This window comes from Chinchilla lanigera, unplaced genomic scaffold (genome assembly GCF_000276665.1).
Source record: "Chinchilla lanigera isolate Chin_1 unplaced genomic scaffold, ChiLan1.0 scaffold00006, whole genome shotgun sequence".
Classification (NCBI taxonomy): domain Eukaryota; kingdom Metazoa; phylum Chordata; class Mammalia; order Rodentia; family Chinchillidae; genus Chinchilla; species Chinchilla lanigera.
Genome location: NW_004955407.1, coordinates 19297325 through 19314643, shown reverse-complemented (window position 1 = coordinate 19314643; position 17319 = coordinate 19297325).

The window sequence follows — 17319 nt, the reverse complement described above, 5'->3', positions numbered from 1 at the left end:
GTTTTGGATAACACTCAAGATACATTAAAATAGCCCCAATTTATAAAATAGTATTAAATTTGATTGCCTATAACAGTCTTTTTATGAAAAAAATAATAATGCCCATAGCCTCGCAGCAATAATGTGAAATATACCTGTGAACCATTAGGAAGGTTTTGGTTGCAAAATGTTGGAATGCTGATGCAGGCCTGGTAACAGCAAATATATCATTTTATTGCACACACTCCAGGCCCACAGCAATTGAACAGAAAATTAATTAGTATCAGCTCACCATAAATCTCAACAGTATTAGCTAAAATGCCAATTTTGTAGTCACTTTTCATTAAAGCCAAAAATACTAATTAAAATTGATTTTTGCCTGTGCTTTGGTAAACGGCTGCCAGTTAATGGCTTTCATCTGTAAGGCAGACCTTTACTTAAATTAATTTTGTATGTTGTCTCCTTCCCTTTTGTAAAGATAATAAAGTGTGAAAGGATAAGAAATGTGGATACAGGAAAGGGCAGTTCATATAGTGGAGGCAGAAGAGTGAAAATAAAAGATTCTAGGTCTTTTTATTAAAGCTGGTATGACTGCGCTCCTTAATAAGCTGTTTTTGAGAATTTTATTTTATGAGCATTGATAAATATGGCCTCTGTAATGAATAAATTATGATTTAATTTTTGTAAGTGGTTTGAATGATTAACTAACATATTTATTAAAGAATTTTCTGAGTGGAGTCACATTCTTATTTATGTGACATGATCTATCTGTAAAAAGCTGGCCCATGAACTTAGCTCATGCTTGGAAGATCATTGAGAAACAATAAGGATTAATTTAAGTCTCCACGTATGTTAAACAGAAGCTGATAGCCATACAAATGTCAAAGCTCTTTCATCTGTGTTAAATAGAAAAATAATAAACCATATATCTCTTAAAGGGTAACCCAAGATGGCTTTGATTGTTCTTTCAAGGTTTCAATGATTTTTTTAAAAATAACATGATATAAAATCGAGTTTGGTGTGGCACCAGGGTAGGATAGATGAAGATTAAAGGTTTTTATCTCCTATCCTTAAAGGGAAGTGAAGAGGATGGTGAGTCACTTTAGGCAGCATTTCTAAGAAACCACAAATTACAACCTGAAACCACAGGGGCAAAGGCACAGTCAGAGTTCTAGACTTCTGTGAATGTAGAATGAGAAACTGGCTAATATTTCTAAATTCAGATTAAGCAGAGGGAAAAAATTACCAAAAAAAGATCTCTAATAAGAAAGTCTGATCTAGTATTCTCAGACTCATTACAGAGAGGCAGGAATAAGAAGGAAGCGGATTTCCCACATAGTATCCAGATTAAGAGAACTTCATGGAACTTTCAATTTTTAATTGGACCTTATAACCCCAAAAATTTCACTTATCCCCCTAACCACTAGCCCTGCAAATTTACACCTTCTTTTTCTTTCACATGTAAAATCAAAATACATTTTTCCTTAAAATGTTAAAAGACAAATCTTACAAAGCAAATATCCAAGAGCTAATCAATAATAGTTGTAAATCTCTCAGAATTATTTACAGAGTTAACACAAAGGAGTTATTTAGTACACTCTTGACAGTGAGGCAGCATAAATCCTGACCATTCTGAATCCTGCAAATTAGAATTCTCACTATACCACTATCTTCCATCGCAACAAGTGATAAAATATGACTGAAAATTTCAGCTTGGGTCATTAGTAGGTACAGTAGACATAGTGAAAGGGAAAGAAACTGCTCAAAAGGAAGGAACAACTGGGATGGGGAAACGAGAAAAGAAGGAATGGGGGAAAAAACACCAGGCATGGTGGCATATACTTGTAATCCCAACACTCAGGAAGCTGAGACAGGAGGATCATTGCTAGTTTGAGACCAGCCTAGGCTACAAAGTGAGATCAAGACCAGCCTGAACTGAATAGCGAGACCTTGTCTCAAAAAGAAAAAAAAAAGAAGCTATGTGTATATACACAAGATAGCTAAGATAATTGTACTACTGATTTCTATTAGTTCTTTGAAAGGAACAGTTAGTGCTTATATTGTCTGATCAGTTTTGCATGCCTGTATCTGGTAATCTGAGCAACTACTTTGAAATAATAATATGCAATTAATAACCATTGTTAATTTCATATTATCTTGTTTTGAAATTCTGTATCATTTTTATTGGGTTTTTTTCTCTCCTTAAAATAAAAAAAAAGAAGGTCATTTTGATTTTTTTAATATTTAAGTATCATTAAAAGTGGGGAAAAAAAAGTATCATTAAAAGAACATTCACAAAAAAAAAAAGTATCATTAAAAGAACATTCACAAAAAAAAAAAAAAAGAAAGAAAGAAAAAGAAAAAAACCGGGACTGGCGATTTAGCTCAGCGGCACAGTATCTGCCTGGCAAGTGCGAAGCTGCGAGTTCAACTCCTGGTACTGGAAAAAAAAAAAAAAAAAAAAAAAAAAAAAAACAAAGAAAAGAACATTCAAAAGATCTAGGTAAAAGATGACACTAAGAATGGATTTATGAACAATATTTATGACTACAGTATTTGTTAGGCATCTCCAATGTCTAAACCTTTTCTTATATCACTATGTCATTTTACATGAGTTTCAATGATACAAAAATAGACATTCATATCCAGTGGCCACTAAGTTGTTCTACACACTTCTACTCAAACATATTTATTAATTTCCCATGCAGTATAACTATACTGCGTGTTATGGTTTGTGGCTGGGTGTCCCCCCAAAACCTCATGTGGCCATGGGGCAGGCTTTTAGAGTTTGATTGATTATGGGTGTGAGAGCTACACCGCCCTAGGGTGGATAGTTTGCATATGTAAGGGAGAGCAAGAGGTGCCTGCGGCCATTTCCTGGCTTTGGTGCTTGTTGCTTTGCTGTGTTCTGCCGCCACTAAATGTTGAAAGTGTTTAACTTTTCATTTGGGGGGGGGGGGTCTCAGCTAAGAGTTTGCCTTACATCTCAGAGGAGACTTGGGACTTGGACTTTTCAGCAATGCTGAAACTGTTAGGACTTTGGCAACTCTTCGAGGTGGACTAATTGCTGTTTGTATAAATGGATGGACATGAGTCTTTGGGGGGCCAGGGGTGGAATGTTATGGTTTGTATCTGGGTGTCCCCCCAAAGCCTCATGTGGCCATGGTAGGCTTTCAGAGTTTGATTATGGGTGTGAGAGCTGCACCCGCCCCGGGGTGGATAGCTTGCATATGTAAGGGAGAGGAAAAGAGTGCTTGAGGCCATTCCTCCCCCATTCCTCACTGGTGTGTGCTAGTTGCTTTTGCCGTCTTGGGCCACCATGAGCTGTAGCTCTCTGCCATGTGCCAGTCTGCCTTGTAACCTGCCAAGTATGGACTGAAACTTCCACAAACTGTAAGCAAAATAAACCTTTCCTTCCTTAATTTTGGGCATCAGGTATTTTATCCCAGCAATGAGAGAAAAGTAACCGAGACACTGTGTTTAACTGGATTCCTGAATTTGTGTCAGATTACTAAAGGAACACATACAGTTTCTATCATAACCACCATTTCTTTTTTTGGTGGTACTGAGGATTGAAGCTAGAACTTTCACACTGAGTTACATCTCTAACTCTAGCTCTTTTTATTTTCTCTATTTTGAGGCAGAGTCATACTAAGTCACTAAATTGCCCAGGCTGCGACGGAATGTGTGCTGCTCCTGCCTCAACCTTCCAGAGTGCTGGCCTTACAGGCATACACCACCACTCATGGCTCCCGCTTCTCTTGAATTTATAATTTTCATCATTGAAATGCTTGATGTTATTTTACTGTTTACTATTATTTGATTTGTATGTGAGATACATTGGCTAAGCCCTTGGGTATGTGAGAACGTCTTTCCATCGCTCAGAAATGTAAAAGACAACTTGACTACATTTAGCACTTAGCTCTCCCCAAAACTCTCCTCTTTAACTTCATTTTATTGTGTCATTTAGTGCTGAAGACAAACATAGGATATTTTGCTTCTCTTATTTTTTCTTAATTTTTTGAAAGTAATAACTCTTCCATAAGAAGAAAGTACCAGTGTTTCTCTGATGTTTTTTCCCAGAAGTGTTATAAGGCTATTTCAAAGTATGAGCCCATGTTGTTGATTTTGTACAAATGAAGTAGAAATCTTAAATCCAAATGTTGTTTTTTAAGTCTTAGTATATTTTCCTCCCTTGAGATGCAAGCTATTGTAGCTAAGGACTCTTAGCTTCTTAAATCAGATGCCCTACAATTATTAATATAACTACATATTCTTTTCCTCCATATGTAAATGTATTCGCTTATTTTTTATAAAGGTCTTTCCTTGTTCTTAGAGAATAAGGAATCTTAGAGTGTTTCTATAGCTGCCATGCACCATCGCTGATTTAACTCTTCGGCGATATCAATTCTACTCTTCCCTACACCTAAACAGTGCTCATTTTCTCTTCTATCATCGTGTTCCCTTCCCATGTCAGCTCAACATCTATTTTCCTAATCATTTTCTCTTTCTGTTTCATAGAAACCAAGTCTTTACAATGCTATAAAAGATAATAATTTCCTAGTATTTTTTTCTAATTCCTACTGTGAATAATTTTAAAAGATTTCTATTCTACTCACAAATTAGAATGCACTCCTGCCTTTTTAGAGGACTTCTGGAGACTCTTGCATTTACATTACCTCATTGAAATGATATAATAGAATTTTTTGTTAGTTTTAATTTTCCAAAAGTCACAATGTGTGGGTTCTTCTTGGCCTTATTTTCTATTTACATGCGTGCCAAATTTAATTCCAAGACATAGGATAGTTTGTTGTGCATATTTCCTACTTATCAGTGATTTAGGTCTATTAAATAAAAATGTTTATGGTCCCCGTTGTCTGACATTGCAAATACACATTATATATGAAAAGCAATAATTTCCAGAAGGCAATGGAATCAGGGTTCTCTGTACTTTTGTTAGGAGCACTAACCTTCTAGAATATCAGTCTTCTCAAAATCCTTTAGTTTACAGAATTGTGTGCTCTTTGCATAGATAAAATATTATTGGCAATGTTCAGATATGTTAGAGTAGTGTTATTCAAGCTGCTACAAATAATAAACTCTTTACAGTGCAAGAAACTTATCCATGTTCCTAGCCAATATGAAAATTCTAGTTATTTTAAGAGAATTTTGTTGAAGTCACTGTTATCTTTGCCAAACTAAAAATTGTTTATTTTTACAAGAAACAGGGAGAGAAGCACTTATGATCTCAAGTCATAGATATCAGTTAGAAAATTCTTCCAATATTGTCTAATTATAAATGTTTCATTTTTGATAGCATTTATTTGTAGGTATCAATAGGAAAATTCTCTCAATATAGTCTAGTTATAAATTTTTCATTTATGATAGCATATATCAGGACTTCATTTCTGGTCATAATGGAAATTCTACAATTTCTGAAAAAATAAACACAGAAAATGAACAAAGTAGACCTATGAACTTCTACCTTAGTGGATAAAGATTGCAGGCCACAGTGCTGGGAAGGAGAACCTAGGAACCTGGTGATATTCCTGAAATGAACACATAAACTTAAGAGTCCCAGAAGGTCAAGGTGGCTACAGCTCACAGGATAGAGTGTCAGAGATGTTACAGAGCAGGAAATCTTGCAAAACAGAGCTTATAAAATAAGCAAATCATCTCTCTTGATGTTGATCTTTGTGTGTGAGGATACTGTAAACTCAGAAAGTATTAGACATAATAAAGGTAGCTAGATCTCCCATGACCTGAAAGAGTTTGATGGTGAAAATACCACCTCCTTTTGCAATTTCTCCTGTCTAAAGAGTGGTAGCCATTTTCTGCTGTTGCCCTTCTCAGGTTTAAAAAAAAAAATCTTGATATTTCTCTTTCTCCTATCCAAGTCACCCACAAAATTACCCCTAATTACAGTGTAGCTATTTCTTACTACCTCCTAATGACTTCCAACCTGCTCCAGACATCCTTACATCTTATCTCCATCATTGCAATTATAGTCTCCCAACTTTTCCACGTACTGTATTCATAGTCTATCAGCCACGGTGGTCCTTCTACATATAGATCAGATCCTTCCACATTTCTACCCGAAGTCATTCATCTGTTTCTCAGTTCACCCTGAGATGGCCTCACTCTCTGACACCCCTTAGTCCCTTCATTCATTTTATTTTCCACACAGAATTCATCAGAATCAGGCATGTTGGGTAGTTACAAGTTTATTTCCTTATTATCAGTCTCTGCCTTTTGTTATGTTAGCTCATGAAGACAAGAGCTTGCTCCGTTTGTTCAGGGCTGTATTTTTTTTTTTCAGGGCTGTATTTTTAAACACCTGCAAAAGTAATTGATATAAAATAGGCAATCATAGCTATTTTTGAATGAGCAGATGAATAAATTATATGCAAATGCCATATCACCTTTTGGATTACCATTTTCCATGTTCTAGCAGCATAACATGATCAATACAGTTAAATTGCCCACTGATGGACTTGTGCACCAACTTTTAAAAGTACTGCTGTCTTCTGATCAGTGAAATAAAATAAGAAAAACTGTATTTTTCCAGATAAATAATTTCACACCAGGTGTCAGAATACATTGATTTGCTCCAGTAAGAATATCATATCTGAGGCAGCAGTTACAATTGAAGTAACCACCTGTCATTTTCTAGAATTCATCTATCTTCAGCACCAGCCATATTGGAGCAATCAATAAGTATCAACTTCCTTGCATTTTTGAAATATTATCTTGTGGCATCAATCTCTGCTTTCTCCCAGTGATTCCATATTGTTCAAGTGAAAAATCTATTTATCAGCTGACTTTTCATAAACAAGTACTGTAACAGATAATTTTCTGTAGCATGATGAAAACCTGTAAATTAGTGTCCACTCTCAGGCAGTGTCAAGTGATCACAAAAATGTCACAGTTGGAATGGCAAGTTGAAACAGGATAATTCGGAAGAAAACCTAAAATTAGGATTCAGCATTTGTTCCCCCTCAGAGGTCCTTTGAACTGTTTTCATTCATAGAAACTAAATCATTGGATTGATTCATTTGGTAATTTAAAAATGGCTACACATTGTGTAATAATATAATTAGTTTGACCTCTGTTCAAATTACGAAGAATCTTAGTAGACTGCTCAAATATTTTGCTCTGCCCTACTTACCTAATATGAGATAAAGATCAGTCTTCTGTCTATTATGGTAAATCCATTGCCCCTTTGGCAATGGATCCTTGGTCTCTATCTCTGGGATCGATCATCCCCACTGCAATCAAGAAACCAGTTTGACCCCCATCGCCTCATACTCAGTATCACTTCATAATCAAGTATGGCTCAGTCTATTTGGGCTCCTATCACAAAATATCTAACACTGGGCAGTGAACAGAAAGTTATTTCGTGTGGTTCTAGGAAACCTATGATCAAGGTACTAGTACTAGTGTCCAGTGAGGACTGTTCTCTGCTTCCAAAATGGCACCTTGTTGCTGTTTCTTTACATAGAGGAAAATAAGAGGGCAAGAAAGAACAAATACTGTGGGAGATCTTTTGTATAAAACCCTTAAAATAGGAAATTTTTGGAAAGATTAAAGAACATTCGTGGTTTGAGAAACTAGGGGTTTAAACTTGTCATTCTCTTTCTCTGATCTGTTCAGTCCTATTTGAGGAAGCCATTCGACCTCATGGTACGTAAATTCCTGACACCTCTACTATTCCTCTAAGGCATAAGACTTTTCCCAAAATTTTTCCTTCAAATGACATTTTATTATAATTTTCCACAAGTAAAATTTAATGATTGTTTTACTATTGCATTAAGTACATCCTCAGACTTTTTCTCAGAATCTTAAGATTTTCACTGTGTAATATCCCTCCTATATTAAATTCTAGTATAGATTCTATTTCTAATGTATTCTTGAGTACAACCAACAGAAACCCCTTGTGGTTCACTTAAGCAGAAAAAAAAGATTTCTTTGAAGAACATTGTATTAGTTATGTATTTCTGTGTAATTTGTTATTCAAAATTTAGCAGTTAATAACAATGTGCCATTTTATTATCTCAAAGTTTCTGTGATTCAGGACACCTAGCATGGCTCTGCTGCATGGGTCTTGCTTATAGATAGATACCATTCCTTATATTTGTCTAACACATACAAAGTCTCCTGAACTGTTTCCTTTTTATGTGAAAACAAGCATGAACCTGTTTGAAATAAAATCCCAAAATGTTTATTTTCCCATTCACATCCTTTTCTGATAGAACTAATTTCATTCTTCTGTTTCTAGAAAAAAAAACTTAAAATTTCTAACAAAACTGTAATAAAGGTCTAAACTGAGGCTTTAATCATTTCAAAATCTGACAGAAAGATCTGCTTCAAATCTCAAGTCCTTGTTGGTTGGGGCCCAGAGACATTAGTTCCTCACACATAAGTGTCTTTGTAGGGCCTCACAAAATATCATCTGGCTTCCCTAGGACCATGCAAGAAAGAATATACCCAAGGCTGAAATCAAAGTCTCTTTGAGATACAACCTCAAGAGTAACACCTCATCACTTCTGCATATTCTCTTTGTGAGAAGGGAATCATTTGGTCCAGTCCACACTGACAGAGAAAGGATTACTCAAGAGGATATCCATCACTAGGCAATGACCACTGAGTACCATCTCAGCGGCTGCCTACCGCAGCTCTTCAGTGTCATCCATAATTTACCGGGAGGAAAAAGAGGAAGCTCCAAAATTCAAGACAAGCTAACATCCAAGATCACAGTAGGTCACTTCCCAGGAACAGTGCGAGCATAATGCTGACAATTAAACACTTGCTATTGTTCTCACTGGTTTTATTGCCCTCCTGAATTTAACTTCACTCTTACATAATTTAAGTCCCACCACCTACCACCACCTCATTACCTACATTAGTCAGCTTTCATTGATGGGACAAATTACCTGATACATACAACTTATAGGAGCAGAGGTCTTTTTTGGGTTCAGACTTTCAGAAGTCTCAGTCTATGCATGGCTGTCTCCAAGGCAGAAGCAGAATGGCAAAGAAAAGCTGTTCACCTAATGGCAGCCAAGAGGCAGAGCAAGGAAAAAGTGGAGAAGGAAAAACGAGGCCAGGTACAAGAATTCCCCCTCAAAAGGCACAGCTGCAACAAGGCCTCACCCTGAAAAGCACAATAGGCTATGAGATTAGCATCCTTATACTCAAATCACAGCCAAAACTCTCCCTGTGAACTTTTGGGGTGACTGGACTGTGTGTATATGTAACATTATAGCATATCTAACACTCCATAATGTTTATTTAAGACCGACAAAGTAATTAAGTGGGTTCTATTATATTAAACATCCTTTTATTTCTTTTAGTCTCACAAAAAGGAGACAATTTCAGTAGATAAAGAAAACAAAAGAGTACAGTTTTTGAATGTTAATGCATGGACTAGAAGCAAAGTCACATTTGTTATAACTCTGCCATAGAGTAGAGCTATACCTTCACTATGTGTCTGCTCCATCTGCCATCAATTAGTTTGATGAAAATAGGCTAACGCTGCAGGAGTGATTAGCAAGAAAGATTAAATTCACTTCAGTTTTAATTACAAATCTTTGCCATTAAAGTTTTATTGGCTTGAAAGAACCCCTACTGCTCCTGTTTCTCCTCCACAGTTGATGTGTATTTCATTACTTTCTCTTGAAGTCATTAATACATTTTATTTGCTACTTATTTTAATTACAGACTTTATCCACAAATGTTACTGATATGCCCATATGCTACAATAAGCATAACTAAGACTCTTCAAATCGTACTAATTCAAGTACAAATGATCTTAGCAAATGTAGCATCTGTTATATGCAGAGAACTCTGAGGTCTACGTATTTGTCACTTGATTTGTTTCATTCATTGATTAAATCATTCATCTATCCATTCAGCAAATATTAATTGATTGTCTATATAAGTTCCAGACATTTACATAGATTCTTAAGATATAAAGTCAACAAAATAGACAAAGATCTCTAACCTCACATGACATGTGTTAAAGTGACTAACGATAAATCAGTTCATTTAGGCTGAATTATCCCCCCCACAACTATCCCCCTACATCATATATTGAAATACTAATCCCCAATACATCAGAATAGGGTCCTGTTTGGAAATAAGGTCTTTAAAGAGGTAATGCTGTTTAAATAAGGTCTTTACATCAGGTTCTAAGTCAATATGACTATTGTTTATAAGGAGGCAATTTGGACACAGACACATACACACAGAGAAAAGATAATATGACAGCAAAGGGAGAAAGTGAGCATATACAGCCAAGGAGAGGAGTGCCTCGGGAAGAAATCAACCTGATATGCACCTTGATCTCTGACTTCTAGTTCCCAAAACTGTGAAAAATTAAATTTCTGTTGGGAAAATTATCCAATCAGTAGGATTTTGCTATGGCAATTCTAGCAAATTAGTAGACTTCTTTTTAAAAAGTAAATTATACCATGTATTAGAAGGTCATGAAAGTTATAAAAATGAAACAATTAAAAACTACAAAATGGGGGATCATTCATTTACTTCTACCTCTGAAAAATATTATAAAGTATGGATACTCAATTCTATAAAAATTAGAAGGTAGCCGGAAGAATTCTTGATAAAGGAAAGTTTTTCATGAAGATTCTACCATACCATTTATTTTTCTTCCATCACAATTCTTTGTTAATAATCATAAAGCAAAATATGACCACTTGTGGGTATATCTTGTACCATTAAAATTTTGTAACATATTTAATATGTAAGACTAAACTTACCAAACAATTAATATTGAACCAGACAGTTTTGATATTTTGCATCTTATTTGATCAATTTTTAGGATAACTATAAATGTTATATTTAAATCTTTTTTCCTAGTATGCAGCTAAGTGCTATGAATCTAAAATTTAACTTTTCTGAATCCAATGTAGCAAAATTTAAGGACAACACACCTTTAAAAACAGAGAGAAAGTTTTCCTCTAAATTCTAACTGTATTCTGTTTAATCAGCCTTGTATTCTACCTAATAATGTAAATTCTCTGAAGTAGTGAAAAACAGGCAGCAAGAAGGAATATTTTTGATAAAGTATATAACTCTACCATCCTCTATGGGTTAGCCAAATAAACTTCCTGATTACAGCTTGATGTGGAATTTTGCTAGGAGAAGGATACTCAGCCAATAGGTCTTCCAAAAACTGGCAAAATGTTTCATGATCCCATCAAAGAATGAGGTAAGAAGTGATTCAGAGAATTTGGCCACTACCCTCCTCCCTAAGCAGAGGTACACAATGCCAGTTCCAGAAAAATATTGTCATCTGATTGGCTATCTTCAGGATTTTCCCCTTTCAATTAGGCATGGAACCAAAAAAGGTAAAATATCCCCCCTTGAGGACACCCTTCAATTTTTTCAGAAATTTTATGGTTCTCAGTTTTTATGTTCTCTTAATTCTTTGATCCTAAACAACCCAGTTTAGAAATCTTATTTCATCTGAATTACTAAATGCTATAGATCAAAATTCATGCATTGTGACTAGCCTTACTTTTTCTCTATCACTGTTATGCACACAGTTTTATATACCAGACTATAAAAATTAGAATCAAAGCAAGAAAAAGATACTGGTTGTGTCCAGGCAAATAAATGAGACCATGATGAGAAGGGTTTCCAAAATACATTCTAAGTGTTAGGTTTTGAATCTCCTCCTCTAAAACTAAATTAATTGGAAAAAAAAGAGGTAGTGAGATTGATTTATACAGAAATACAGCAAAAAACACTCATGTCAGAATCTCCAGTTAATACTTTTAGCATAGTAACCAAATACACAATAAAGAGTTCAAGGCAGCCAAAGTTATTCTCGTGGGTTGAGGCTGTCTACTTTCTTCTCTTTTACCATAACTAATTACTAGTTTTTCATGCTTTCAAAATCAGCCATTCCATGCTGTTTGAACTTCTTTCCAAGCCATGTTTATATTATACAGCAATTCTTTCCAGGAAAGCCATTTATATACTTCTTTATTGATCCTCATAACCTCTGTATGAAAGAGAAATGAAATATAAAAATATTTATAATATTTGGATCAAAAATACTAAAACCATATAGAAGATAAATGGTAGCTACTGTTTTAAAACTCATCCTGTGATTCCCCTAACATTATAATTAGTTAAAGGGAGATATAAAAATTAGTTAAAGGAGGATAAAATAGTTAAAGGGAGATAAAATATTTCTACCAAACATGTGCCAAAGAAGGAACAAGGTTAAAATAGTCTTACACACTATACACACCCCAGCCAGCTGCCTCTTTATGACCAACACTAAATGCAGCCAAGAATTCCACATATCTTGGCGCTTGCTCTTCATTATAATTGGGTTTATGACATCCTTTGTGTTACCCAAGCTGGTCCCCAGACTATAATTTTCCCACCCTTGCCTCCTCCACCTTTGCAGGTGGCCTGCATCCCGTGCAACTACCAGCTGGAACCAGATCTGTAAACAGCATCCCTCTCGGTCTGGTACATACCACAACCAACTGGCCACCCAGTTGTTCACAGCAGCTTCGCTCCCACATCACCTCCTCTTGAGAGCAGTTCCAGCTGGGGAATCTCTTTGTAGTGATCCAGTTCCACCCCTTCTCCCCAGCTGGTCCCAGCCGGTTGCTGCAGCTAAGCAACCAGACCCACCTGTGTCCTGACATAAGCTAGACTCAAGAACACTGGGGAAGTAGATGGGTTATCTACCCTTAAAGTGTTCTTAGCCACCCCAAGGCTAGCTATGAACCATTTGTGTTCTCAAGTAGCAATGGGATCATTATCATTCAATCTTCTCTTTCGGTGGCATTTAGACTACAGTCATCAACAGCTTAATATATGCCTTCTTTCCCCTTGACACATCATGCCCTTCCAAGCTGCTTTCTTTGAGGAGTTGAGAAAGTCCTGGAGCTGGAAACAAGAAAAGGAGATCCAAAGGACTTTGAGCCCTTAACCTCTAAGAGTCTCTGCTATTGTGCAAACTAAGCAAGATAATGTCTGTTAGAGAATTTAAAACAATGTGCAATGACTAAGAGTATTTCAGACCAAGTTAACGAAGCCTTATATTAAATTTTTAAAAAGCATTCCCATCTTGAAAGAATGAAGCGATAAGAATGCAATGATAAGCAATAAGGGTTTCATGAAGAGCCAACAACTCTATTAAAATTAATCAGAAAAAATGTCTTGAAGAATGGCAAACCTAGATTCCAAAACATTTATTTTTCTCCTTAAAATCATCTATGTAACCATCTTCAAGGTGTCCAAATCTTAGAGAAGTAGTCCTCAACGCAGGCTATGGCAGAATAGAAAATGGTCCCCTAAAGATGATCTACCCCAAATCCCTATTGCCTATAAATATGGTCTTGCTTGTAATAAAAACTAAAATGGTCTTTTTTCAGATGTAATTAAGGATTTTAAAATGAAAATATCCTGTATATGTGTTTCTTATGATGACAAATGTTCTCAGATAAGAAAGGCAGAAGAGAATCTGAAATAATAGAGGAGGCACTGTGATGAGAAGCAAAGGTGGAAATGACCCAGCCACAGCCCCAGAAGAGCCTAGAGCCACCCGAAGCAGAAAGTGGCAAGGAACATACTTTCACCAGAGCCTTCGAATGAAGCAGACCTCTGCTGAAATCATGATCAGACCTGTGGCCTCCAGAAATGTGAGAGTAAATTTCTGTTGCTTAATCCCACCAAGTTTGTTGTGATCGGTCAACAACAACCCCAATAATATAATACAGTAACCTTGACAGAAACTTTTACATTCATCTGCTTAGACTGCTATACCAAAGTACCATTACCCACCAGATGGGCTTAAAAAACAGATTTGTTTCTCACAGTTCTGGGTGGTCGGAAGTATAAGATCAATAGGTCAATAAATACTGTGTCTGTCAAGGACCTAATTTATGGCCAACTTCTGGTATCTTCATATGGCTTAAAAGGAAAGGAAGCAAATTCTATATTTCTTCTTATAATGGCAAAAATCACAAACATAGGGGTTCTACTTTCATGATCTTGTCTAAACCTAATTACCTCCCAAAGTCTCCAGATACTACCACATTAAGACTCAAAGCTCAACATAGGTATTTTGGAGGGAGAAAACATTCAACCTACAATGCTTCTAAAAATAATGTTTAGCCAAGTATGGTGGTGCACACCTATAATCCTAGCACTTGTGGGGACTGAGGCAGAAAGTTCAAAAATTCAAACCTAGCCTGGGCAATTTACCAACTTAATAAGACCCTGTTTTAAAATTGAAAATAATAAAAAAGTCTTGGGATTTAACTCAATGCAAAAGCCCAGGTTTCAACCCATATTTTTTTTCTCGTAGGGGATCACTTACTTCTCTTTCTTCTAATATTGTACACTCTCATACCCCATACCATCCATGGAGAAGTGGTTTTGTTTTCTCCACTATGAGGAAGTAGAGTAAACATAGAGATTTAGCATACAGTTCCTGAACATCTCCTTCTATACCTGTGGTTATTAATACTGCCACTCTGAAATCACAAAATATTATGGTTTGGATATGATATGATCCTGGTATTAGTCAGATATTTTATAGTTGTGACCAAATACCTGAGAAGGAAGCTTATGGGAAATAAAGTTTATTTTAGCTCAGGTTTCAGAGATTTCAGTCCATGATTGGATGTCTCCAGGGCAAAAATATCATGACAGAAGGACATGGAGCCAGAAAGCTGCTCAAGTCATGGTTTCTGGGAAGCAGGGGACTATGAAAAGAAGAACGGATATGCCCTCAAATGTAAGCCCTCAGTGACCTACTTCCTACAATTATATCCTATCATCTAACAGTACATTCAGCTATGAATCAATCAGTAGAGAAATCCATTCAGAAGGTTAGCATGCCCATAATCTAATCATCTTCCAAAGCCTCATATTGGACATATGGCCTTTTGGAAGAGATTTTTGGTACTAACATAACATTCTGCCCCTGACTCTCAAAAGGCTCATGATCATTTTATTGCACAAAGTGTATTCAGTCATATCCAAGAGTTGTCAAAGTCGCAGCAGTTCAAGCTTTGCTCAAAAGGTCAAGTCCAAGTCTCCTCTGAGACTCCAGGTAAATTCTTAGCTGTAAGCACCTGTAAAAATCATAAAGTTAAATACATCCAGCATACAATGCAGAGCATAAACATTTTCTTCCAAAAGTGAGGAATAGAGGAAAGCAAAGAAATAGGATCAACCCCAGCACAAACCCAGGAGGGAAAACATTAAATTCTATACCTTCTTGTCAAGTGTGCAGGACACATGGCAATGACAAGCGAGCTCCAAAGGGCTTTAGCTGCCACACTTGTATCTCCCTGCTGGTTGTAGTCTACATGTCTTCTCTCCTGGGATGGCTATGCTCATTGACTACATATTTCTTTAGAAGAATTTCCACATTCCTGATAATCCAACTTCCTGGCGACCTCATTGCAGCTTCACACTCACTCTTATAGCTTCATTCATTACTCTTTCAGAGGTTTCCAGCAGACTCTGAAAGTGTCATACAATACCTGGATTCCAAAGCCTTCCTTTAAAATTGAGGTGGAGGGCCAGGGATATAGCTCAGCAGCACAACTGCCTTCCTGGCAAGAACAAGGTTCTGAGATCAATTCCAGGAATAAAAAAAAACAATTAACACAGTTGATATCACTCTAATTTCTAAACATAAAATTGCAGTGGAAGTCACCATGACCCCACAATTCTTGCATTCTGTATGCCTGCAAAACCAGAATCATATGGATGACAACAAAGTCTGCCACTAGCATGAGAAATACCTGTGACACTCTGGACCTCAACTCCAGGGGCCCTTGAGATTCTGGATGGCTGAACATAGGGGGAACACCTCCCTGGCCTTGCATGAGCAGGGAATTTTACAGCAAAGACTTTCTGCTCCCAGCCCTCAAAAGGCTTATTTGCTTCCACTCTGAAAGCAAAGATTTTCAAAAGAGCTTATGTCTTTACACTCCTGAGCCTATGACAAATGTAATCTGGTCAGTTTAGGAGCCTTCAAGGCATCATTTCTTATTCTTTCTATTCAAAGTATTGACTTCTTCACAATCATGATCTCACCAACTATCATATCTTCTTTGCCCTCAGATTCATACATGCTTCTTTACTGACCAAACTGAAAGTTTTTCAGACCTTTCAACTCAGACTTCTGTTCCTAATTCTTAATACAACTCTAATTAAAAGTAGCTAGCAGTACACATGCCACAGCCTGAATGTTGTGCTACCTTAAAATTACTTCCAGCAAGTAAATTAGTCTACCACTTTTAAACTCAAAGTCTTAGGGCATGGGCAAATATAGACAAACTCTTTGCCAAAATATAGTATAAATGACCTCTATTTTAATGCCCAAAAGAATCTTCATTCCCAACTGACACCTCATGAGAGCAGTCATTACTGTTTTTACATTCTTATCAGTATTTTGATCTTCTGAACTCCCATCAGAGTTGCTATTAAGCTCTGCTTACAGCATTCCACATTTCTCTCACTCATATCTCCAAACTTTTTCAAATTTTCCCCCCAAATCAGTTCCAAAGACTTCTGAACTACATGGTCAGGTAAAATCACAGCAATAACCCCATTTCTTAGTACCAATATTCTGTATTAGTCAAATTTTCATTTGTATGAGCCAATACCTAAGAATGTCAAATAGAGGAGAAGAGGTATATTTGGGCCCATGATATCAGAGATTTCAGTCCATGGTTAGCTGGTTCCAAGGGAGAAACTTTATGATGGAAGGGTATGGAGGAGGAAAGTTGCTCAACTGATGGTGTCTGAGAAACAGAAAGCAGGAAGCCAGAAAGAGAGAAGAAAGTATATACCTTTCAAAGACATGCACATTCAGCTATAAGCTCACCAGTGGACTAATCCATGAAAGTTAGCAATCCCATGTTCTAATCACCTTCTAAAAAGGCCACCTGTGAACATTGAACCAGGCTCTAATTTCATTAGTGGAGTAACATGCTGATTAGATCATAATTTGACAAGATTATGGAAGGAAATGGATACTTATAAAGTGGGGACTAGCTGAAAAGAGTGGGTCTTGGGGGTATGACTTTGGTTATTATGTATTTTCCCTGGCTTTGTCTTCTCTGGTTCTTCCCATCCCCCCTCTACTTTATGGCTACCAACTTTCCTTTACAAAGATCTTCTGCCATATTTCTTCCTTGATGCCAGCTGACCATAAACAAACTGTGAGCCTAAATAAAACTTTAAATTATTTAACCTAGATATTTTGTCACAGTGATGAAGAACTAACACATATATTCACCTACTTAACTAAAATATACATATATTTTAGTT